The sequence below is a fragment of the Callithrix jacchus genome, chromosome 8 (assembly GCF_049354715.1).
Source record: "Callithrix jacchus isolate 240 chromosome 8, calJac240_pri, whole genome shotgun sequence".
Classification (NCBI taxonomy): Eukaryota; Metazoa; Chordata; class Mammalia; order Primates; family Cebidae; genus Callithrix; species Callithrix jacchus.
The window spans coordinates 93,680,552-93,707,973 of record NC_133509.1 but is presented as its reverse complement, the minus strand read 5'-3'; the positions used below and the strand labels follow the sequence as shown (position 1 = coordinate 93,707,973).

Sequence of the window (27,422 nt, the reverse complement as noted above, 5' to 3'; positions counted from 1 at the left end):
CTCAATGTGGTTTTGATTTGCATCTCTCTGATGACCAGTGACGATGAGCATCTTTTCATATGATTGTTGGCCTCATATATGTCTTCTTTCGTAAAGTATCTGTTCATGTCCTTTGCCCACTTTTGAATGGGCTCGTTTGTTTTCTTCCTGTAAATCTGTTTGAGTTCTTTGTAAATTCTGGATATCAGCCCTTTGTCAGATGGGTAGACTGCGAAAATTTTTTCCCATTCTGTTGGTTGCCGATCCACTCTAGTGACTGTTTCTTTTGCCGTGCAGAAGCTGTGGAGTTTCATTAGGTCCCATTTGTCTATTTTGGCTTTTGTTGCCAATGCTTTTGGTGTTTTGTTCATGAAGTCCTTGCCTACTCCTATGTCCTGGATAGTTTTGCCTAGATTTCCTTCTAGGGTTTTTATGGTGCCAGGTCTTATGTTTAAGTCTTTAATCCATCTGGAGTTAATTTTAGTGTAAGGTGTCAGGAAGGGGTCCAGTTTCTGCTTTCTGCACATGGCTAGCCAGTTTTCCCAACACCATTTGTTAAACATGGAATCCTTTCCCCATTGCTTGTTTTTGTCAGGTTTATCAAAGATTGTATAGTTGTATGTATGTTGTGTTGCCTCCGGTGCCTCTGTTATGTTCCATTGGTCTATATCTCTGTTTTGGTACAAATACCATGCTGTTTTGATTACTGTAGCCTTGTAGTATAGTTTGAAATCCAGTAGTGTGATGCCCCCCGCTGTGTTCTTTTTGCTTAGAATTGACTTGGCTATGCGGGCTCTCTTTTGGTTCCATATGAAGTTCATGGTGGTTTTTTCCAGTTCTGTGAAGAAAGTCAATGGTAGCTTGATGGGGATAGCGTTGATTCTGTAAATTACTTTGGGCAGTATAGCCATTTTCACGATATTAATTCTTCCTAACCATGAACATGGAATGTTTCTCCATCTGTTTGTGTCCTCTCTGATTTCGTTGAGCAGTGGTTTGTAGTTCTCCTTGAAGAGGTCTCTTACGTTCCTTGTGAGTTGTATTCCAAGGTATATTATTCTTTTTGTAGCAATTGTGAATGGCAGTTCGCTCTTGATTTGGCTTTCTTTAAGTCTGTTATTGGTGTAGACAAATGCTTGTGATTTTTGCACATTGATTTTATATCCTGAGACTTTGCTGAAGTTGCTTATCAGTTTCAGGAGTTTTTGGGCTGAGGCGATGGGGTCTTCTAGGTATACTATCATGTCGTCTGCAAATAGAGACAATTTGGCTTCCACCTTTCCTATTTGAATACCCTTTATTTCTTTTTCTTGCCTGATTGCTCTGGCTAGAACTTCCAGTACTATATTGAATAGGAGTGGTGAGAGAGGGCATCCTTGTCTAGTGCCAGATTTTAAAGGGAATGCTTCCAGTTTTTGCCCATTCAGTATGATATTGGCTGTTGGTTTGTCATAAATAGCTTTTATTACTTTGAGATACGTTCCATCGATACCGAGTTTATTGAGGGTTTTTAGCATAAAGGGCTGTTGAATTTTGTCAAATGCCTTCTCTGCGTCAATTGAGATAATCATGTGGTTTTTGTTTTTGGTTCTGTTTATGTGGTGAATTACGTTGATAGACTTGCGTATGTTGAACCAGCCTTGCATCCCCGGGATGAATCCTACTTGATCATGGTGAATAAGTTTTTTGATTTGCTGTTGCATTCGGCTTGCCAATATTTTATTGAAGATTTTTGCATCTATGTTCATCATGGATATTGGCCTGAAGTTTTCTTTTCTTGTTGGGTCTCTGCCGGGTTTTGGTATCAGAATGGTGTTGGTCTCGTAAAATGATTTGGGAAGTATTCCCTCTTTTTGGATTGCTTGAAATAGTTTTAGAAGGAATGGTACCAGCTCCTCTTTGTGTGTCTGGTAGAATTCGGCTGTGAACCCATCTGGACCTGGGCTTTTTTTGTGTGATAGGCTCTTAATTGCTGCCTCGACTTCTGCCCTTGTTATTGGTCTATTCATAGTTTCAGCTTCCTCCTGGATTAGGCTTGGGAGGACACAGGAGTCCAGGAATTTATCCATTTCTTCCAGGTTTACTAGTTTATGCGCATATAGTTGTTTGTAATATTCTCTGATGATGGTTTGAATTTCTGTGGAATCTGTGGTGATTTCCCCTTTATCATTTTTTATTGCATCTATTTGGTTGTTCTCTCTTTTATTTTTAATCAATCTGGCTAGTGGTCTGTCTATTTTGTTGATCTTTTCAAAAAACCAGCTCTTGGATTTATTGATTTTTTGAAGGGTTTTTCGTGTCTCAATCTCCTTCAGCTGAGCTCTGATCTTAGTTATTTCTTGTCTTCTGCTGGGTATTGAGTTTTTTTGATCTTGCTCCTCTAGCTCTTTCAATTTTGACGATAGGGTGTCAATTTTGGATCTCTCCATTCTCCTCATATGGGCACTTATTGCTATATACTTTCCTCTAGAGACTGCTTTAAATGTGTCCCAGAGGTTCTGGCACATTGTGTCTTCATTCTCATTGGTTTCGAAGAACTTCTTTATTTCTGCCTTCATTTCGTTGTTTACCCAGTCAACATTCAAGAGCCAGTTGTTCAGTTTCCATGAAGCTGTGCGGTTCTGGGTCGGTTTCTGAATTCTGAGTTCTAACTTGATTGCACTATGGTCTGAGAGGCTGTTTGTTATGATTTCTGTTGTTTTGCATTTGTTGAGCAGTGCTTTACTTCCAATTATGTGGTCAATTTTAGAGTAGGTGTGATGTGGTGCTGAGAAGAATGTGTATTCTGTGGATTTGGGGTGGAGAGTTCTGTAAATGTCTATCAGGTTTGCTTGCTCCAGGTCTGAGTTCAAGCCCTGGATATCCTTGTTGATTTTCTGTCTGGTTGATCTGTCTAGTATTGACAGTGGAGTGTTAAAGTCTCCCACTATTATTGTGTGGGAGTCTAAGTCCTTTTGTAAGTCATTAAGAACTTGCCTTATGTATCTGGGTGCTCCTGCATTGGGTCCATATATGTTTAGGATCGTTAGCTCTTCTTGTTGTATTAATCCTTTTACCATTATGTAATGGCCTTCTTTGTCTCTTTTGATCTTTGTTGCTTTAAAGTCTATTTTATCAGAGATGAGAATTGCAACTCCTGCTTTTTTTTGCTTTCCATTAGCTTGGTAAATCTTCCTCCATCCCTTTATTTTGAGCCTTTGTGTATCCTTGCATGTGAGATGGGTTTTCTGGATACAGCACACTGATGGGTTTTGGATTTTTATCCAATTTGCCAGTCTGTGTCTTTTGATTGGTGCATTTAGTCCATTTACATTTAGGGTTAATATTGTTATGTGTGAGTTTGACACTGCCATTTTGATGCTAAGTGGCTGTTTTGCCTGTTAGTTGTTGTAGGTTCTTCATTATGTTGAAGCTCTTTAGCATTCAGTGTGATTTTGGAATGGCTGGTACTGGTTGTTCCTTTCTATGTGTAGTGCCTCTTTTAGGAGCTCTTGTAAAGCAGGCCTGGTGGTGACAAAATCTCTGAGTACTTGCTTGTTCGCAAAGGATTTTATTTTTCCTTCACTTATGAAGCTCAGTTTGGCTGGATATGAAATTCTGGGTTGAAAGTTCTTTTCTTTAAGAATGTTGAATATTGGCCCCCACTCTCTTCTGGCTTGTAGTGTTTCTGCCGAGAGATCTGCTGTGAGTCTGATGGGGTTCCCTTTGTGGGTGACCCGACCTTTCTCTCTGGCTGCCCTTAGTATTCTCTCCTTTATTTCAACCCTGTTGAATCTGACGATTATGTGCCTTGGGGTTGCTCTTCTTGCGGAATATCTTTGTGGTGTTCTCTGTATTTCCTGCAATTGAGTGTTGGCCTGTCTTGCTAGGTGGGGGAAATTTTCCTGGATGATGTCCTGAAGAGTATTTTCCAGCTTGGATTCATTCTCTTCGTCCCCTTCTGGTACACCTATCAAATGTAGGTTAGGTCTTTTCACATAGTCCCACATTTCTTGGAGACTTTGTTCATTCCTTTTTGCGCTTTTTTCTCTGATCTTGGTTTCTCGTTTTATTTCATTGAGTTGGTCTTTGACTTCAGATATTCTTTCCTCTGCTTGGTCAATTCGGCTATTGAAACTTGTGTTTGCTTCGCGAAGTTCTCGTATTGTGTTTTTCAGCTCCTTTAATTCATTCATATTCCTCTCTAAGGTATCCATTCTTGTTATCATTTCCTCGAATCTTTTTTCAAATCTTTTTTCAAGGTTCTTAGTTTCTTTGCATTGATTTAATACATGATCTTTTAGCTCACAAAAGTTTCTCATTATCCATCTTCTGAAGTCTATTTCCGTCATTTTGTCGCAGTCATTCTCCGTCCAGCTTTGTTCCCTTGCTGGTGAGGAGTTTTGGTCCTTTCTAGGAGGCGAGGTGTTCTGGTTTCGGGTGTTTTCCTCCTTTTGCGCTGGTTTCTTCCCATCTTTGTGGATTTGTCCACTGGTCATCTTCGTAGTTGCTGACTTTTCGATTGGGTCTCTGAGTGGACACCCAGAATGTTGATGATGAAGTATTTCTGTTGCTTGGTTTTCCTTCTACCAGTCTAGCCCCTTCGCTGTACGACTGCTGAGGTCCGCTCCAGACCCTGCTTGTCTGGGGTGCACCTCTAGCAGCTGTGGCACAGCGAGGGATGCTACCAGTTTCTTTTTCTGCTATCTTTGTCCCAGGATGATGCCTGCCTAATGTCAGTCTTTTGGATATAGAGGGGTCAGGTAGCTGCTTGAGGAGACAGTTTGTACTTTATATGGGCTTAATTGCTGAGCTGTGAGCTCTGTTGTTCATTCAGGGCTGTTAGGCTGCTATGTTTGATTCTGCTGCACCAGAGCTCATTAAAAAACCCCTTTTTTTTTTTTCTCAAATGCTCTGTGTTGAGGGGTTTGGGCTTTATTTTTGGATGTTCGATGAGGTGTCCTGCCCAGCTAGAAGGCAGACTAGCCACTGTTTGGCTGCCGAGGCTCCGCCCTGCTGTTGTGTGATTCGCCCTGTTCCTGCAGGCTCTGCTGTGCTCTCCGCCACACCCTGCGGCGGAGTCTTTTCATTGTAGCGTGTTGCCTCGGCAACGGCAGGCTGCGTCAGCAGTGGGCGTGTATCTCAGTTGGGGCGGGTTGCCTCGGCAACGGCTGGCTGCGTCAGCAGTGGGCGTGTATCTCAGTTGGGAGCCTCCATAGTGGTGGACGCCCCTCCCCCACAGAGTGTCTCGGACCGTCTGCTCAGGATAGTTTGAAATCGCGGTTTTGTTCGTCCCACTGGGTATCCCAAACGATCTGATCCTGCAATTCCCTGGGCTGGCCTACTGTGCAAGTCTCGTTCAGTCTCAAGTCCAGCCCTCTCAAGTCTCAGGTTGCCGGTTCAACAGGGCACCCAGACAAGCGCGCCCTGTGGGGATTGCTGGGTAGGGCCGGCCGCCGCTGCCCCGGCTGCCGGCTCGCCAGGCAAACGTACTGCCTGGCGTCCCGTGTCTTTTTTATACTTGGGAGTTTCCCCGTTCTGTGGGCAACAACGATCAGTCTGGAAATGCAGCTCGGACTCACCATTTGCGGATTCAACGCGAGCTCCAATCCTGGGTTGTTCTCACAGCGCCATCTTGAGTCCTTCAGCAATTTTTTTCGCAAAGTATCTTTTCTAATCACAATGGGCTAAAGCTAAAAATAATAGCAATAAGGAAAAATGAAAAACCTAAAAACTTGTGGAAATTAATTAACACACTCTTAAGCAACCAATATGTCAAAGAAGAAATGACAAAATAAATTAGAAAATATATTGAGACAAATACAAATGAAAACATAATATACTAAAACTTATGAGCTGCAGTGAAATAGTGCTGAGAGGGAAAATTATAGCTATAAATGCTTATTATTTCAAATTGAGAACCTAAATGTATACCTTAAGGAGCTAGAGAAAAAACAAACTCAAAACTGGCAAAAGGGAAAAAATGATAACGCTTAAGGCAGGGATAAACAAAATAGATAACAGAAAGATAGGTAAATCAACAAAACTAAAAATTAGTTCTTCCAAAGATTGACAAAATTGACAAGTCTTTAGCTACACTGACAAAATAATTAAATAATTAGAAATATAAAAGAGTTAAATAAAAAAAGTTAAATAATTAGAAATAAACAAGGGGACACTACAACCAACTTAACAGAAATAAAAAAAGATTTTAAGAAAGTACTAAGAACATGGTATGCCAACAAGCTTGATGATTTAGATTAAAATGAATAAATTCTGAGAAAAACACTACCTACTGAATCATTTAAAAAAGATTAACAGGTTTATAACTAATATGGAGACTAAATCAGTAATCAAACACCTCTCAACAAAGAAAAGCCTAAACCCAGGTGTCTTCACTGGTTAATCTATTAAACCTAGTGTAAAGAAGACTTAAAACCAATGATCCTCAAACTCTTCCAAAAAACTGAAGAGGACAGAATACTTCCAAATTTATTCTGTGAGGCCAGCATTATCCTGATACAAAGACATTACAAGAAAAGGAAACTACAGACTACTCCCTGATGGATACTTGTTGGGAAAGGCAGGCATGCACAGATTCTTGTCCTCTGCATACTCACATAAGACTGGCTGTGAGCCTGGAACATTTCCTTATGTTCCTGTGAGGGAAATAAGGAGCCCTCACAGCTTGTGCTGGGCATATCTGATTCAGTGTTTGGGAATATCTTTTCCTGTTGCAGGATTGGCGTATATGCCTTTGTTCTGCTTAAGTATGTGTGTCAATGGAGCTCAGACTCACCCCTCACTTTTTATATTTCAGAACCCATGTAGGAGGGGTCAAGGTTCTTCACTTGCAGTAGACCGTTTCCTTGTATCACCTGTGAGGCAAAATCTGTTGGCCATAAAGGACCCTTGCTCACCATGTAAGGTGATGGTTTTCTGCTGATGTTTTCTTTATGTAAGTAAAGCATTGTTCCATCTAATACCTGTGTAAGTTGTGCCTTTCTTGGAAACTTTCTTGCAAGTTGCAAGACACATGCAAACCATGCAGGAGTTTGATGTCCTAGAACTGCTACTCATGGTGATAGGCAACAGACATTATTTGCTTCACAATACTGGTGCAAAAGTCCTCAATAAAGTACTAGCAAAGAAAACTCAACAACATCCGAAAGAATCGTATGACTTGACCAATTGGTATTATTCCTGAAATGCAAGGATGATCAAATATATGAAAACCAATCAATATAATATACCACATTAGCAAAATAAAGAAGAAAAGCCCCATAGGATCATCTTGATTGATGCAGAAAAAGCATTTCACAAAATTCAACACCCTTTCATGATTAAAAAATATATATATAAATTTAGCAAAAAAGGAAACTACCATATTGAAGGGAAACTAATGAATAGAAGGAAACTAAATATAATGAAGGCCATATGTTTAAAAACAGCTATTACCATGCTCAATGGTAAAATACTGAAAACTTTTTAAGATGACCAACAAGACAAGGATGTGTGCTTTACCACTTCTATTTAACATAGTGTGAAAATCCTAGACAGAGCAAATAGTCATAAATAAATAAGTGGCATCCAAATTGGAAAGGCTGAAGTAAAATCATCTGAGTTCAAAGATGATATGATCATGTATGTAGAAAATCCTAACGATTCCATTAAAAAAAACTATCAGAACAAATAAATGAATTCAGCAAAGTTGCAGGATAGGATATCAACACACACAATTCAGTTGACTTCCAAACACGAACGACCCAAAAAGGCAAGTAAGAAAATAATTCCATTTGTAACAGCATCAAAAAGAATACTTAGAATAAACTTAACCTAGGAAATCTATAAAATGTAGCTGAAAGAAACTAAAGAAAATACAAGTAGGAAGATAGCCTTTGCTCATGAATTGGAGGGTGTAACATTTTCATGAGGTCAATACTACCCTAAGTGATCTACAAGTTTATTCAAATTCTAATCAAAATATCAATAGTGTTTTGTAAGAAATAGAAAAATTCTTTCCAATCTGGTATAGGATATCAAGAGAAGTCAAATAGCCATAACAATCTTGAAAAACAAAGTTGGAGGTCACACATTTTTTCATTGCAAAGCTACAAAGCTACAGGAGTCAAAACGATGTGGTACTAGCATAATAACAGACATGTAAATCAATGGAATAAACAGCCCAGAAATAAACCCTTGCATATATGTTCAAATAATTTTTTGACAAAGGTGCTAAGACTATTTAATGGGGAAAGAACAGTCTTTTTCAACAATCGATGTTGGGAAACTGGATATCTACATGCAAAAGAATGAGACTGGATCCTTACTTTATACCATTTACAAAATGGAAAGTCCTCAATGTCAGAGTTAAAACTAAAACACTCTTAGAAGAAAACATAGGGTAAAACTTCATAACATATTTCACAGTGATTTTCTGGATCAGACACCAAAAGCACAGGCAACAAAAAATAAATTAATTAATAAATAAATAAAACCAAAATTTAACACTTCGTATCAAAGGACACAATTAGCAGAGTGAAAAGGCAACCTATAGAATGTAAGAAAATATTTTTAAATCATTTATCTGTTAAGAGGTTAACATCCAGAATATATAATGAACTTGTACAACTCAACCACAACAGACAAAAATAATCAAGCCAATTTAAAAAATGTGCAAAGGGGATAGACACTGTGGCTCATGTCTATATTCAGCACTTTGTGCAGCCGAGGTGGAAGGATTGCTCGAGGCCAGGAGTTTAAGACCAGCTTGAGCAACATACCAGAACTTGCCTCTATTAAAAAAAAAAAAAGTTGGGTGTGTTGACATATTCCTGGAGTCCTAGCTACGCGGGAGGCAAAGGTGGGAGGATTGCTTGAGCTCAGGAGGTTGAGGCTGCAGTGTGCAATGATTGTGCCACTGCACTCCAGCCTGGGCAACAGAGCAAAACCTTATCTTTAGAAAAAAAAAAAAGCAAAGAACTGAATAAACATTTCTCCAAAGAAGATATATAAATGGCCAATAAGCCCATAAAACAATGTTCAACATCACTAATCATTAGAGATATGCAAAGCAAAAACACCATGAGGAACCATCTCACACTTATTAGGATGGCTGATATAAAACAAAACAAAGCAGAAATAACAAAGGTTGGTGAGGACACAAAGAAATTGGGAATTAAAATGGTGCATCTGCTATAGAAAACAGTATGGCAGCCCCTCCAAAAATTAAAATAGTATTACCATATGCTCAATCAATTTTACTTCTAGGTACATACCCCAAAAAATTTAAAAGAGAGTTTCATTGAGACACTTGTAGATCCATATTTATAGCAGCATTAGTCACAGTAGCCAAAAGGCTCAAGAAATCCAAATGTTCATTGACAGATGAATGAATAAACAAAATATGATACATATTTATGTAATATATATGTATAATACAATGAAATATTCTTTACCTCTAAAAATAAGGAAAATGAACCTTGAGAACATTGTTTAGTAAGAGTCACAGAAAGATGAAAATCATATAATTCTACTTGTGTGAGGTACCTAAAGTAGTCAAATTTATAGAAGCAAAGCAGAATGATGTTTTCCAGGACCTAGGTAAAAGGGAGAATGAGAGCTATTAATAGGTACAGAGGTAACATTTTTGCAGAATGAAAAGAGTTCTGGAGATGGATGGTGGTAATGACAGATGTACATGATTCAGTGTATATCATTAAGTTACATAAAATTGTAGTACCCATCTTGCTGCAGTCTCTCTACCTTGCTGGCTTTGAAGAAGCAAGCTGCCATATCATGAACTGCCTACTGGTCATGCAACAGGGACCCGGATATAGCCTCTGGCTGAAAGCCAGTGAGCAGCTATGGTCACTGGTCTGGCTGCTTGCAAGGAACAGAATGCTGCTAAAGGCCATGTCAGTTTGCAAGGAGATTCTTTCTCAGATCAGAACACACTCCTGTTTGACACCTTGATTGCTGTCCTGCACAGGACCTAGCTAAGTTGTTACTCAAACTTCTGAGTCACAGAAACCAAGATAATAAATGTGTTTTGAGCTACTAAGTTTGTGGAAATGTTGTTGCACTGCAACAGACAACTAACATATGGGGAAAGAATAATAACTGGGGCCTATGTACTGAACTATTTCTAAAGCTCACACAGGAAATTGAGGTTTCTCAGTTAGAGTAAAAAGATTATATTCTATGCTGAGGACATTCAGTACAGAACCAAGAAAGGTCAGGACTGAGAAGTGCAGCAAAATTAGCCCTAGAAAAAATTGGCTACTTTAAGCCTGAAAGGAACTTAAAAACAAATCTTGAAAAAATGAACGTAATATTTATGTAACAAATTGCCTGCCAGAGAAAGTCCAAGGAATCTAAAGAAACATCATAAACCCAAGCACTCCAAAATATAAAATTTATAATACTCATTATCCAATTAAAAAAATACTAGACATACAAAGAAGCAGGAAAATATAACCAATGATCAGGAGAAAAATCACTCAATAGAAACAGACCCATAAATAACAAAGCAATGGAACTCGCAGACAAGAATCGTAAAAGATCTGTTATAACTACCTCAAGGATATAAGAAGCATTAACATAACAACAGGGGAATAGATATTTGAAAAGTATAACCAAATGGAAATTCTAAAGATGAAACATACTAAAAAAGAGTATTTTACAGATGGGATTGGTAGCAGAAGAATAAACTGATAAATATAAACACATAGCAGATTTTATCCAAACTGATGCATACATCAAAAAACAAAAGAGAAACAAAACACCCTCCAAAATCAGAGTCTCGGTCAACTATAGAATGTAGTAGGTATGTGTGTTGGGAGAAAGTAGGGTAGAGAATAATGACTGAAAATTTTTAAATTTGATGAAAGGAGGGCAGAATAATAACTGAATTTTTTTCCAATTTTATGAAAACTATCAATCTAGTTTCAAGAAATTCAATGAACCACAAGCAGGATGCACACCCCCCCACACACACATGCACATACACAGTCATCCTTCCACACACACACAAAACCATACACAGCATAATCAGATTACTAAAAACCCGCTATCTAAAATGCAACCAGAGGAAAAAAAGACACAGTGTGTAAAGAGCAGGACATATAAGAAAAATAACAGGCTTCCTGTCATAAGCAATGCAAACCAGAAGACAGTGGAACAACATCTTCAAGGTGCCAGACCAGAATTACATATGCAGTGAAAATACCATTTTAAAAAAAGGCAAAGCAAAAACCTTTTCAGACAGACAAAACCTGACAGAATTCATCATCAGTTGAGAATTGTGTGGTTCTTCATATGCTGAATACTTTGGGATTATATCCTGTACATTTTGAACACTATGCAACCATAAAAAGATATAGTCTTTTCAAAACATGATTCTGAAACAACAAACAGGATATTCATATTAAAAACAACAAGAACAACAATAAATCTTGATAACTCAAACAATTCACCAAAACTAACTTGAAACATATAAATACACACACATAATAAACTATATAAAAAGGATATGTAACAACATTAAGAAGTCAGATGAAAAAACGGGAGATATTTGAACAAACAATTCACAAGAGATGACATAAGACGGCCAATAAATTCATAAAAATGCTTAACAGGATTAGTCATCTGAGAAATGCAAATTGAAATCACAATGAGATATCATCATTAAATCAATGAAAATGTAAAACCTAACAACACAAAATTTCAGCGGAGATGCAGAGGAACTGGAACGCTGACATATTTTTGATGGGAGTGTGAAATTATACAACCACTCTGGAAAACCATTCTGGCTGTTTCTTACAGAGTTATACACACACTTAGGATTTCACATATCAATTTCACTCCTAGACATTACCAAAAAGAAAATGTGCTTCCTCAAAAAGACATTAAAAATATTTGTAACAGTTTCATTTGTGATAGCCCAAATCTGGAAACAACTCAAAGGTCATCAATTTGTATAAATGAATTTTGGTATAGATATATACGACTCAGCAATAAAATATGACATATTGGTAAATGAAATAATATGTATAAATACCAAAAAATCATGCTAAATAAAACAAGTGAGCTATAAAAGACTATAAATACATGACTCCTGCATAATAGATGATTCCTTGTATAAGAAATTCTAGAAAACCCCAAATTAGAGCAAGTAAAACTGGATCAATCAGTGATTGCCTGAGACTGGGGGAGAGGGATTTTAGAAAAATCTAAGAAAGACTTTTCAGATAATGTGTATGTTCTATAGCTTGATTTTGATGTTTTAACTTTGATATATACATTTGGAAAACTCAGTACACTGTATACTTAAAATGAGTGTGTTTTATTTTATAAAAATTATACCCCAAAATTGATTTTAGAAAATGCATAAAAATTAGGGATAGAATACAAAGTAACATAATAATAAATGTCATTACCCCCATCAAACTTCTAATGAAATTAGAAAAGAAAAACAATTATTCACAGACAATATAATTGTTTCTTAGAAAATATAAGAGAATATAAAAACTTCAAATTGGTGGTAATGTGACAATTAGTAAATCAATCAGAATATATAATAATATTACACTAGTGATTGATGATAATGATGGTGGTAATAAGATGTCATCCATAATAGCAACAAAACTATATGTCACTACAAATAAAGATAATAAAATATGTACAAATGTTAATGGAAAAAATTATAAATCCTTAAAAACTTAGAAAAACATATATAAGGCCCTAAATAAATGGAGAAATACCTTATTTGTGTTTATCATCATATAATAATTCTCCTCAAATTCAAAGACATTTCTAGTAATACCTCAGCAGAAGATATCATGGAATTTGATAAACTGATCATGAAATTCATACAAAAGAGTAAAAACATTCATTTCAGGACTTATTCCAAGGCTATTGTAATTCAAACAGAATAGAACGGAATCAAAAGCCCCAAAACAGATTTATATACTTATGAGAAACTGAAATATGACATAGATAATATTAAAAATCAATGAGGAAATCATGAATTATTCAATAAATTATTCTGGAACAATTGGCTCTCCATATGAAACAATGTATAAAATTTGATCCTGCCTTACACACACACACACACACACACACACACACACACACTCTTTAAATGGATTAATGATTTAAATGTAAAAAAAGCAAAATTGTTAAACTGTTATAAGAAAGTTTAAAGAAATGTCTCATGACATCAAAGTTGGGGAATGGCTGGCATAAATTGTACAAACCCTAAAGGAAAATAGTAATAACAATGATTGCATTAGAATTACATTCTAACATAAAAGACACCATAAGAGAACACTTAAGGACAATGTATCCATAATTTAGAACATCACAATCTCTGAAAAAAGAGGAGAAAAAAATAAGCCATATTTTCTGCCAAATTATTATTTCCTTTTCAGAACACCTTTTTAAATTTTATCAGGAACAACGGTAAAAGAAACTTCTCAGGATCACATCAATCAGAATACTTTTAGTTTTTATATTCATCAAGTGGTTGGGTTGCAATTTGCTCTTTCTCTGATTTTTGCCTCCTTTCACTTTCTTCTCATATGCTGCCTTCTTTCTTCCTAGCCTGCCTGATTTCCTTGCTCTTACTCTAGTCTTTCCTATCTGGTCCACAGCTGAAGCAAAGGTCCTGTTTTGATAAACTGTATTGAGCCTCAATGAAGGAAATTTATTGCATGGATTTTTTATACTAAATAACTTTTCAACACGTATAGCAGTGTTATAACTCTGACAATAACCATATCTTAATCTCTGACCTGCCAAAAAAGTTAGACATCTTTCACATTAGAAAGTTTCACCAGAAAACCAATTTTTGTTTTAACTGCCAACTGTCACTGCTGTACCTCAGTCTTTCCTTAAGGTTCAAAATATCATTGCCCCAAGTAGATGTACTACATAGGCAATCATTATTATAATCTTGTGGACTTTGGTGTTTCTTTCTCATACCCTGGAATGAGGGTCAGAAGAATTCACATCACTTTATGTCCTCCCAAAAGAAACCCAAAACAACAAAACAAAAAATTTCCAGAAAGGGAATGTGAATTCCCTCATGTTTATTGACATACTTTTAGATTACTATACAAAAGAGACCAATTCCTAGTCTTGAAAGCAGTAAAACGACTTCACTTTCCTCTAACTATAAACCTCCTTATTCTTAAATAAATGATGAATGTGCTATTTTTGTAGATAGAAAAATATTAGAGAGTCAAAGCTGGCCAAGTGGCTCAGTTGTTTATTCAGCCTTCTTAGAAGAAATTTTATCATGGAGTTATGTTGGAGTATGTGAACAAATATTTTTAAAATAGTACATGTCAATGTTTTCATTTTCTGATAAAGTAGATTAAGTCAGACCACACTCTACCAGTTACTAGTGTTGTTAACTCAGGCCAGTTATATATCCTTGCTGTGTGTATTAGTCTGTTTGCACACTGCTATAAAGATATTGAGACTGGGTAATTTATAAAGAAAGGAAGTTTAAAAGACTCACAGTTTTGCATGGCTGGGGAGGTCTCGGCACAGCAGAAGGGAAGCCACCTTCTTCACAAGGTGGTGAAAAGAGAAAAAAAAAAAAAAAAAGCCCAGGGAAAACTGCCATTTATAAAACCATCAGATCTCGTGAGAACTCCCTCGCTATCATGAGAACAGTGTAAGGGAAACTGCCTCCATGATCCGGTCACCTCCCACCAGGTCCTTCCAACACCTGAGGATTACAATTGAAGATGAGATCTGGGTGAGGACACAAAGCCTACCTGTATCACTGTGTTTCAGATCATCGCCTGTAAAATGGAGATAAAAATAGCTACTTGATAGAGTTACTATAAAGATTGAGTTAATATATTTGAATGCTTAGAGTAAGGTATAGCAAATAGAAAATTCCCAACAAATCTTACAGCCAAAGAATTGGTAGCATTTGTGGCAGCAGCAATAGCAGTAGAATTGATAGCATTTGTGGCAGCAGCAATAGTAGTAGAATTTGTGGTAGTAGCAATAGTAGTAGAATTGGTAGCATTTGTGGCAGCAGCAATAGTAGTAGAATTGATAGCATTTGTGGCAGCAGCAATAGTAGTAGAATTTGTGGCAGCAGCAATAGTAGTAGAATTGATAGCATTTGTGGCAGCAGCAATAGTAGTAGCAGAAAAATGGGGAGGAGTGTCTACTCTGCCTTCCAATTCCCACACTCCTTTGCCTTGCAAAGCATGAAGCAGAAAGAAGAAAATAGTTGGTATGATCAAGATTCTTCTCTTGAGGAGGCCAGGTTCTAACATCAAGAAAGGTGAACAGCCTTTGTGTGTCATATGGCTCTGGAGCAATGCTTTGAGGCAGGGATTCCTGACTTGAAAGTTGGAATGCTCTCAACTCAACTCTGCCTCCTCACAGCCTCTTCCACTTTGGAGAATGGGGAAAATCTCGATAGCACTCAGGTGAACTTTCTTTCCCAGTGCGGCCTTTTAGAGTGAAAATACGTGGTTTTATTTTGTATGCAATAGTCAGAACTTTAAGACATTATTCCAAGAACAAGCATATTTTGCTGGATACCGTGGCTCATGCCTGTAATCTCAGCACTTTGGGAGGCCGAGGTGGGTGGATCACCTGAGGTTAGGAGTTCAAGACCACCCTGGCCAACATGGTGAAACCCTGTCTTTGCTAAAAATACAAAAATTAGCTGGGCGTGGTGGCAGGTGCCTGTAATCCCAGCTACTCGGGAGGCTGATGCGATAGAATCGCTTGAACCCTGTGAGGTGGAGGTTGCAGTGAGCGGAGATCGTGCCATTGCACTCCAGCCTGGGCAACAAGAGTGAAATTCTGTCTCAAAGAAAAAAAGGGACAAGCACATTTTACACCTGTAATCCCAGCACTTTGGGAGGCCGAGGTGGGCGGATCACTTGAGGCCAAAAGTTTGAGACCAATCTGCCCAACATGGTGAAACCCCATCTCTACTAAAAATACAAAAATCAGCCAGGCATGGTGGCCCATGCCTGTATTCCCAGCTGCTCAGGAGGCTAAGGCAAGAGAATTGCTTAAACCCAGAAGGCGGAGGTTACAGTGAGCCAAGATCGTGCCACTGCACTCCAGCCTGAGTGATAGAGTGAGACTCTGTCTCAAAAAAAAAAAAAAAGCACATTTTAAAACCAATATCCTTTCAATAACCAAAATGCACCCATATTAAACTAAATAATTAAATGTCATAGCCATCATTATTAACATACATTTTCAGTGTAAAATAATACATTTAATCAAACTACCAGTCAATAATTCAGAATAACAAAAAACAGTACAGCCTCACTTGAGCAGCCATTTTACTTTTAATTTCTCCCAGAATATGCTTTTATCTATTATCTTCTATGTCAAGGTTTAAACTAACAGTAAGTCCTATAAATGACAAAACAATAGATACCTGAGTTAAACCCCCATAGAGTATTTCTTAGGTTTCTCTGGCATCAATAAAATACTTTGAAATAGGGAACAATCAAATACTAGGTTGGTGCAAAAGTAATTGTGGTTTTTGCCATTACTGTTTTTTGCCACTACTTTTAATGGCAAAAAAAAAAATTGCAATTACTTGTACCAACCTAATACTTTCAGGAACCATTAAAAGAGCATTCAAACAAAAGCATCTTTTTTTGGCAATATTCTATAGGAAGGCCTTTGCTAATCTGCTGAGGATAAGATACTACACTAGGAAAACACTTGCATTTGGAGGTTTATTTCTCAGTAGTCATACCATTAACCTAAGGCTCGACTACACCATTCCTGTTAACAAAATCCAGGCCCCCACCCTAGTGAAGCCATTTCAAAGTAATCCTACTGCCAGACTGAAGGTTTTGATGATTCAAACTCAGGATACAGCTGGTTAGAAATGGACATTTTGAGCCTGTTGATATGATCCTATCACCACTCCGCAGTTCCATCTGGAACCTTGAGAATGGCTAGTTCTACGCACAGTCATCTCCCCGTTATTACCACATCTCTCCAATTGGTGTGGCCCAGCAATTTCAAGCCTGTGATTCACAGTCCTTCTGCACTCAAACCTTCCGGAACTGCTGCATTTTTGGTATACCATCATCCAGCTCAAGCTTCCTAGTATATAGTCTGCTACAGCCCTCTTCCTGGTGATGATGTGGCTGGCGTCTTATAGCCAGTGAATCTCTTTATAGCTCTTTTAGGTTTGTGCAAAAGTAATTGCTCCTTCAGACTACTCATGCTCAGTAATACCACCCCAGGTATTTGTGCTTAGCTATGTTCTTCTCACCCTTCTCCACTTGCTGAAATACTCTTTAACTTTCCAGAAGTGGCTAAATTCCTTAGAGAAGATCTGGGTAGACTATCTTATTTAAGGTTTTATATCTCATTCAAATGCACAACAGTGCTTTACTTCTTCAATAAATGCTTCTGGGATGCAATTAAATAACTTACATATAATTTATATTATTGATAAGCTTTTATATTTCCCCTCTAGATTAAAATATTCAGAAGCAATATAAAATGTTGCAAAAATTGTGGGCTTCATAGTTCTTCAGCATTGGGTTTGACTCTTGGCTCAGTCACAATCTATCCTTTAATCTTGCATAGGTAACTTCTTTGAACCTCAGTTTCTTTTCTTTCTTTCTTTTTTTTTTGAGACGGAGTTTCGCTCTTGTTACCCAGGCTGGAGTGCAATGGCGCGATCTCTGCTCACCGCAACCTCCGCCTCCTGGGTTCAGGCAATTCTCCTGCCTCAGCCTCCTTAGTAGCTGGGATTACAGGCACGTGCCACCGTGCCCAACTAATTTTTTGTATTTTTAGTAGAGACGGGGTTTCACCATGTTGACCAGGATGGTCTCGATCTCTCGACCTCGTGATCCACCCGCCTCGGCCTCCCAAAGTGCTGGGATTACAGGCTTGAGCCACCACGCCCGACCCGAACCTCAGTTTCCTATCTGTAATGTACATTTCATCATATCCTCCACACACCCGTTATTTTGGATTTAAGTTACTGTATAGAATGCCTGAAACAAGATAATTTCTCAATAAACAGCTTTTATGACTTTTATAACTAGTAACAAGTATCTTTAGGTAAAAAGAGTCTTCAATGGCACTTTTCACGGTGACTTCCCCATAGTATTAATTTTAAAAACTTTGTTGAGTGAATGAAAAATATAGTAATGAATAAACTTGGAGCCTGAGTCTTGGCTAGAAGAAGTTTCTTGGAATTAGTCTGTGAGAAACATGAATGGCTCATTTCCTCTTCTCTTGAATTGCAAGAAACCAAGTAAGTTACTTCTTTTGCTAATTTATCCTTTACTGCTATGAACTAGGAATGGGATAGCTATATATTTTGAGTGTATAAAACAAGAGTGCATCACTAAAACACCCAAAGAAACTGATATGCTTTGGCTCTATGTCCCTACCCAAATCTCATCTTGATAAAATTTTTATACTAACCATGTATTTCAATTTTAAAATGTTTAAATAAAGGAATAAACATTCACATAAATTTGGGTAAGTACATGTACAAGGACATTTGTTGCTGTTTACCATAACAATTAATTAGGAGCTACTTTTTAAAAATGGACTATCCATATAAGGAAATATAAAGATAATGGTAAAGTAGATCTCCATATTGATTTGGAAAGGAGTATTTGACTAGGACTCAAAACACTGGAGTGTGGACTAGGCACGCTGGCTCATGCCTGTAATCCTAGCACTTAGGGAGGCTGAGGTGGGAGGATCACTTTAGTCCAGGAGTTAGAGACCAACCTGGGGAACACAGTGAGACTTTGTCTCTACAAAAAGTAAACAAAATTAGCCAAACACGTTGACATATGCCTGTGGTCGCAACTACTCAGGAGGCTGAGGTGGGAGGATCCTTTGAGCCCTGGAGTTCGAGGCTTCAGTAAGCTGCAATGTCACCACTGCACTCCAGCCTGGGTGACAGAGCACAACCCTGTCTCAAAAACAAAACAAAACAGAACACTGGAGTGTGCAGTTTATGTAATTGAATAATGTGCCAATTTATTTGTCAGTGTCGAAATTTCCTTTGCAAAGATGTTTGTAAAATAATAAAACACATTGGAAACTTATTATGATAGAATTAGATTCGTAATGGAGCAAATGCTGAACTATTAAGCAGTCATTTGAAAATACTGCATAGATCTACAGTTAGCATAAAAATGCATGCAAGAGCTAGGCGCAGTGGCTCATGCCTATAATCCCAGCACTTGGGAGGCTGAGGCAGACAGATAACAAGGTCCGGGATTTGAGATCAGCTTGGCCAGTATGGTGAAACCCCATCTCTACCAAAAATACAAAAATTAGCCAGGCGTGGTGGCACAAGCTTGTAATCCAGCTACTTGGGAGGCTGAGGCAGAAGAATCACTTGAACCTAAGAGGCGGAGGTTGCAGTGAGCCGAGATCGCGCCACTGCACTCCAACCTGTGCAACAGAGTGAGACTCTGTCTTCAAAAAAAAAAAAAAAAGCAATACAGTTTAGATGAAATAAAAACAGACTTTAGAATAGTAGATATAGAATGATTCCATTTTTGTAAAAGAATCTAGAAAGTAAGCTCCATGTAAAGAGAGGCTTTTTTTCAGTGCTATATTTTTTACACCTAGTTTCTAGTGCTTGGAACACACAAAATGAATATCTGTTGAATGTTGAAACAGTAAATAAAAGAGTGACTCCACATGCAAAATTACAAAGCCAAAAATTCCTATCTCAATACGTTAACAAAATGATTTTGATTATTCTTCATAATTATCTGTATTTCTTAATTTTTAAAATTAACATATTATGTAACAAAAATATTACTTTCACTTAATGTTTATTTAAAGGGTATAAGTTTCAAGGGTAAGAGTTTAGAAAGTATCCGTTATCAGGAATAACTGTAACTCATTATCTAGCTAGGACTCAAACAGGGGGTTGAACGTACACTCAATAGCACCATCTGCTATTATTTTGTGGTCACAGCAGCTTTTGCAAGGGGCTGATAAGGAGAGACTGAACAAATAAAAGTTAAAAATAAGCAGAGTTGCTAAGCCTCAAGAATTTACAGGGGGCTGTTGTCCTAGAAGAAACACAGGGAGAAGACGATCCTATCATTTGGGAATTTGACATGTGCCATTACTTTTGATTTCGTTTTATTTAGAAGCTGCACTTGCAAATTGGGTAGCTGTCCTTTGTGAACTAAACAGAATTCCCCAGGTGTGGGTGTGATTTGTGTATGATTTACTCAATTAGGAATTTTCCGTTGAAAAATGATGGCTTTATTAAATAGCAAGAACTAAATATGGACTTGTCAGTCTGCCTGAGCGGGAATAAGGCAGAGACTACATTTCCACTGGGGCCAGCAAGGAAGAACAGTTGGAGATGGGCCAAAGTTAGTTGGCAGTTTTTTCCAGACGGTTAAAAAAATAAAAGTCAGGAGATAACCAGCTTCAGCAAGAGACTACAGGGACATCCTTTCTTTACTTTACTAGGTTTACTTTAAAAAATGTTTGCTGGCCCTCTGTAATTACCACAACCCAAAGGTCAATGAACTAAAGTCATATAAGTCCCAAGCTTTTGGGGGATGTTTCTTCTTCTTCTCCTTCTCCTCCTCCTCCTCCTCCTCCTCCTCCTCCTCCTCCTCCTCCTCCTCCTCTTCTTCTTCTTCTTCTTCTTCTTCTTCTTCTTTTTTTTTGTGTCAAGTGTATACATTTAATTGAATTTGTCATATCACTATATTTGATCCTTTTTATTCATCTAACATTTTCTATTAGACAAATGATTTTTTTATTCTTCATGCATGCATTTGCTGGTATTGTTTTACCTTGTTTCTAAAAAAATATTTTAGCTTTCTTTACCTTATTTACCAATCAAATTATTATTTTTTATTTTACATAGAAAATTTTATCTTACCATATTATCTTGCTAATATGTCCTTTTAGATAATTTCATTCTTCTATCAAAATGTAACTTCAACATCCCATTTACCAGCATGATATATGGTCACATTTCCTTTGTTTATTTATTTGAGACGGGGTCTCTTTCTGTTGCCCAGGCTGGAGTGCAGTGGAGAGATCTTGGCTCACTGTAACCTCTGCCTTCCAGGCTCAAGCAATCCTGCCACCTCAGCCTCTCAAGTAGCTGGGACTATAGGCATGCACCACCATACCTGGCTAATTTTTGTATTTTCTGTAGCAATGGGGTTTCACCATATTGTCCAGGCTGGTTTTGAACTCCTGAGCTCAAGCAATTCACCCACCTTGGCCTCTCAAAGTGCTGGGATTATAGGCATGATCCCACCATGCCCAGCCCACATTTCCTTCAAATGTGCCCATTAAATCACTCAAATCCCACCAGGGCCTTCTCTCCTGTGATACCTAGAAGTCTCAGGATGTTTGAACTTTATCTCATTCAGGAGGTTGGTCCCTGATTTCCATTCCCAGTCATTGCTACATTCATCCAAGGTGCTCCATGTCAAATCTGGCTGGGGCTCCCAATTTACAATGTTTGAATACACAGCTCCTTCAGCTGAAGGACTAGGTGAAGTTCTACTATCCACTACATCACCCAGAACAACTTGTGCAGATAATGGCTGTTGCCTACCCAAAAGCCATTCCCCTTTCCTACTCTCTTGTTGGTAGGTAATCCTACCTGATAGGGAACAATGGGAAATACATCAGGGGCTTCAGGAAAAGGTTTTTCTTAGTAAGAAGAAATGAATGGGAGGAAAAACAACTTTCCATACACATTGAATGTGGTCACATCTACAAGTGATGCCTGGAACTAATACCACCATCATGAGATGATGAGGGGAGATGTTGTCAACATGCTGAGAATAGTGAGAGAAAAGACTGGAAGGTATCTGGCTTCGTTGCTGCATGTTAGTTTGCTGAACCAAATCTGGAACCACTGTGCCTCTGAGCTTCTCATGGAAAGTAATATACTTACTACTTAAGCCAATTTGAGCTGGGTATTGTGTCATTCATAGCCAAAAGCATCCTAACCGGGACACACTCTACCTATGGGAAGGTTCACAGCTGCAGGGGTCAACTGCTAACACCAGTTCTTTTCCGCCCTCATGGTGATTTTATTTACAGGCATGAATCGCATTTGACTGCTACTTAGTTAAGCCACCATGATTCTCCCCAACAAGTTTCAGTAACTATGAATCCCTGGTAGGAGTCAGATTCTTCTTCCTTGCCTCCCACCAAATGTTTGGACTCATGCAAATTTGCCTACAAATTCCTAAGCAACTGTCAAGTTCATCGTCTTGGTCCATTTTGTATTGCTGTACAGGAATACCTGAGGATGGGTAATTTATAAATAAAAAGGGACTATTTGGTTCACAATCCTGATGGCTGAAAAAGTTTTAGATTGGGCATGTGCATCTGGTGAAGACCTCAGGCTGTTCTACTCAGGGTGGAAAGTGATGGGAAACTGACTTGTGCAGAGATAACGTTTACAAAGAATGGAAGCAAGAGAGAGGGAAATAAGGTGCCAGGCTCTTTTTAACAACCAGCTGTCATGGAAACTAGTAGAGTGAGAATTCATTGGCCCTGGCGGGAGGGCATTGATCTCTTCATGAGGGTTTCACTCCCTGACCCAAACACCTTCCATTGTGCCCCGTCTCCAACATTGGGGATCAAATTTAAACAAGAGATTTGGGGACAAACCATATCCAAACTATAGCATTCATTACATCAACTTTTCTTACAGAATAAAAATGAAAAGTTTCTCCTCACTATGCATCTGTTACACAATAACTTTCTTCATAATTATAGAAGCAAAATATGTTCATATAAAGAACTAGAAAATACAAAAAAAAAAAAAAGACAAGAATTTCAACATACCATCCAGAAACATGTTCATTTCGGTATTTTTCTTTTGAATCTCATACAATTGAAATCATGCTGCATCTAATATTTTGTATTCCAGTTTATTCACTGAACATTATATTGTTTTTCATTTCGCATTACTAGTCTTCAAACATCACAATGTTTAATTTTGGAAAATATCCTATTATGAGGATATACCCAAATATATTTAATCATTATATTGTATAAAAAGAAGATATATAATATAGATGTTAAATCTATGGGTTCTGGAATCAAAATCCCCACTCCAATTCTTATTAGATATGTGATCTTCCGCAAGTTGCTCAACCTTCTGGAGGCTTGGCTTTCTCATCTCCAAAATGGGCATAGTAGTAACACCTACCTGCTGGGCTTGTTGTGAGACACAAATAAGAGGGCTTAGTAGGATCTGGTACAAAGTTAATATTCAGTAAAGATTTGTTATTGTTATTATAAAAATGTTAAATTATTTTCCATTTCTCAAATAAAAATAGGGCATCCATGTCTCAAAACATCCTTGAATATACATCACATTTTGCATCTCTGATTAATTTTTGGAATCATTTCCTAGAAAGGGAATTCTTGGTTAATGCCTATTTTTTCTACAATTTATCAGATTTTTATAAAGATGAAAAAGAAAATTTAAGTGTCAAGAGGCAATAGTGAAAAAAAATACATTCCCTGAACAAAATAAATATTTTCCTACTCATTCTCCCAACATTATGGGCAGATTCACCCATTTCCTTAAAAGTTGTGCTTTCTCTTCCTTAAGTTGAAGTAAAGAAGTTCATCAATAGATCAAAATTGGCTCCTAACATAACAAACGTCTGTTTTGGGTACCACTCAGATGGTGTGCTGGAATAATATTTTCTTTTTCAGTTACAGATTCTTACTTTCCTTTTTGAAAAGAAATGTGATTAAGCAAAAATCTGTGCTCTTTTGTTCAGACAATTATTAAGAACTCATGGGAGCACAAGAAGTGGCTAAGAGAGTCCATTCTGGAGAGTCCCTCATTGTAACTCTCCAGGTACAATTTTAATGAGCAATTAAGGAATCTTGTCAATCAATTGTCAATTTCCTCAGATATACTTCCCATTCATTCTACATTCTGAGTGAGGTTGTTAGCATATCCTTAGCTGCCTGCTTGTCACCACTTCTAAGAAAGGCCACAGCCTCTGTCCTGAATTCTTAGTTACCGGTCCATGAATTCTTTACCCATGATGGCAGACAATGAGAAAATAATGAGAGGAAGAATGCATCTTCTGTCTTCCCTGCTCAGAAAATCCCTTCACCAGACTCACTTCTCCTACCTAATTCTTTGGGTCTTTAGTTTAATGGCATAAGGGCCATTAAGGCATAAGAGCCATTAAGAAATATTTCACTAATTTCCAGCAGTTTGAAGTCTAGATTCTGTGACAGATTGATATGATTCAAAATATACCCTTCCTAAAAGGACGCTCTGTAAGTTACATCTGTGCTACTTGCTTCTGCTGCCCTCCTGTGGCTTCCTGGGGTCCTAACAACCTGTGCAGCCTTTCGTCCAGCTGCCTGGTCTTACCCTTTGTCATCTGTTTTCTCTGCTGTTGATTCTCTTCTTTACTCTCATCTGTGATATCTGTAGGAATTCAGGTCCTCAATGACTCATCCAGATTCATGGCTTCAATTTGTCCCCAGGATTGCAATGTTATGCTCTGCTAGACTCTATTCCCTTTCAGCGTTGGTGCTCCTCATGTGTGACTAAATGCTCTTTCTTCTTTGATAGGAAGTGTATATTCTTAGTAATGGTGCTTTGGTTAAGTGACTATTTGTTTAAAAATTATATTCTCCCAATCCTCGTTTATAATATGCCACATAACAAGCGCCAATGATCAGGCTGGGCACATCTGTTAGCACAGCTTGGCTTGTTTACTGTACTACAGGCATTTGTAGGGAGACTTTTCCCAGGAGCCTTTGTCTTTTATTTTTTACTTTTCTGACCATGTGGTCAAATATGCCTTTTTTTAGTTCAGAGAGCCTTGTAAAAGTTTCATCTACAATCTAAGGAAGACTTCTAATTTAGAGTCTTTTGCCAAAATGAAATGTCTGATCTGCTTTATGAGAAATTAATCATTTCCCATTTCCTGGCACTTTCTCAAGTTTTGAGGAATGATTTTTGTCTCCTTTCTGCATAGGAACATTCTTTGAAAATTAAAATTTAAAAATATTTGTGAGTTACGATGCCAAATTTCACTGAAAGACAACAGTAGCTGGGGAAGACTGAGGTTTAGGATTAAGAACAGTTATCTACTCATAGTCTCGTAACACATCAGTATTTTTTAAAGAATGCAGGTAAATGATGCTAGATCCTGGATATATGACATATACTAGGGATTTATTTTTTAATTTATTTATTAATTGTTATTGTTATTTTGACACAGAGTATAGCTCTGTCACCCAGGCTATGGTGCAGTGGTAAGATCATGGCTCTCTGCAGCCTCTGCCTCCCAGTTTCAAGTGATTCTCATGCTTCAGCCTCCTGAGTAGCTGGGATTATGGATGCCCACCACCACACCTGGCTAATTTTTGTATGTTTTGGTAGAGATGAGTTCTTACCATGTTGGTCAGGCTGGTCTTGAACTCCTGACCTCAGGTGATCTGTCCGCCTATGCCTCCCAAAGTGCTAGGCCTAATTACAGTCATGAGCCACTGCCCACAGCCTATACTAGTGATTTAGATATGAGAATGAGTATGAGAGTGATTTACCTCTGTGGCCAGGTCATTCAACCTCACAGCATCTCAGTTTATTCATCTTTAAAATAGAAATTATAATACATATTTGGCAGGGTTGTTATGACAAACAGATGTGGCATTTTACACACTGTAAATCAAGATATAAATATAAAGTGTTATTATTTATGCTCTGTTTGGGGTGGGGGATAAAGGAATACAGCATCAAAACAGCTAACCAACAGAGATGCTTCTCTATGGGTCCTTTATAAAACTTAACTAGTAGCAGATGATTCATAAAAATAAATTTTATTCCAAAGATAGTTTCTCCTATTGACCTATCATAAATATGAGAACTTATTTTTCTTTGTTTCTCATTTTTTAAAAAAAGGGATACATGTGCAGAACATGCAGGTTTGTCACATAGGTCTATGTGTACTGTGGTGATTTGCTGCACCTATTGACCTGTCTTCTAAATCTCCTCACCTCACCCCCTACTCCCCAGCAGACCCTGGTGTGTGTTGTTCCCCACACTGTGTCCATATGTTCTCAATGTTCAACTTCCATTTATGAGTTAGAACATGCAGTGTTTGGTTTTCTGTTGCTGTGTTATTTTGCTGAAGATGATGGCTTCCAGATTCATCCGTGTCCTTGCAAAGAACATGATCTCATTCCTTTTTATGGCTGAATAGTATTTCATGGTGTATATGTACCACACTTTCTTTATCCAGTCTGTCATTATTGGGCATTTGGGTTGATTCCATGTCTTTGCTATTGCAAATAGTAGGGCAATAAACATACGTCTTTATAGTAGAATGATTAATGTTCCTTTGGGTATATAGCCAGTAATGGGATTGCTGAGTCAAATGGTATTTCTGGTTCTAGATCCTTGAGTAATTGCCATACTGTCTTCTACAATGAGAAGACAGAAAATATGAGAACATTTGTAGTGTATATAATTTACAGTTTCTACTATCAAAGCAAAAAGTCCAAGAACAGATAGACCTTGGGTTGTAATTCGCAAAGCATTGAATTTGCATTTGGGGGAGAAAATAAGACAATTCCAAGCTTAGTTAGATATTGTCACAAGTGATTCTGGCCAGTTCCTGAGTCCAATTGATTTTAAGGTACAATATTGACCTGAAACAGTCAAAATGGTCACCTTACAAGAGAAACAGAGAAAACATGGCAGAAAATGCACAAGTATCATTAACAAATTCCTCTATGTGATTTCAAAGGCACACTCTGGGAAGGCTGCTTGCTTTCCCAAGTCCCGTTGCTGCTGGCTTCCATGTGGGGCCACCTCATTTCATCAGCCATCATTCAGCACAACTGCCAACCAGTACTTATTCCCTTGGCTCTTAGGAAGTCTTAACTGTCATTTCAAAAGTCAGATTATATAATGGTTTAAGTGAATCACTGCAGTTATTTTTGGCACAATAGCCTATGTCAGATAAATTTTTCAAATAAGTAGAACACCTTTTATTTAAAAATTTTAAAAATTTTTTAGATTTAGGAAGTATATGTATAGGTTTGTTACATGGGTCTATTGAATGACGCTGAGGTTTGGAATTCTAATGTTCTTGACACCCAAGTAGTGAACATAGCACCCAATGAATAGGTTTTCAGCCCATGTTCCCAGAATGTTCATTGTTCGCATTGTTGTGTCTGTGTCTAAACAGTGTTTAGCTCTCACTTAGATGTGAGAACATGTGGTATTGGGTTTTCTGTTTCTGTATTAAATCACTTAGAATAATGGTCTCCAGCTGCATTTATGTTGTGGCAAAGGATATGATATCATTCTTTCAAGGCTGAGTTGTATTCCATGGCGTATATGTACCACATTTTTTTTTATCCAATCTACGATTCATAGGCACCTGGTAAAGCCCCCTTTTAAAACC

General features: G+C 37.7%; 1 long non-coding RNA gene across 1 annotated transcript in view; it reads left to right on the top strand.

Moving 5' to 3' along the window:
• LOC144577416 (uncharacterized) overlaps positions 1 to 6,913 on the top strand; it is a 187,730-nt gene extending 180,817 nt beyond the window's left edge. The window contains exon 6 of the long non-coding RNA XR_013521238.1: positions 6,779 to 6,913. This is a non-coding gene — a long non-coding RNA (uncharacterized LOC144577416). The remainder of the gene's footprint in view (positions 1 to 6,778) is intronic.
• The last annotated feature ends 20,509 nt before the right edge of the window (positions 6,914 to 27,422 follow it).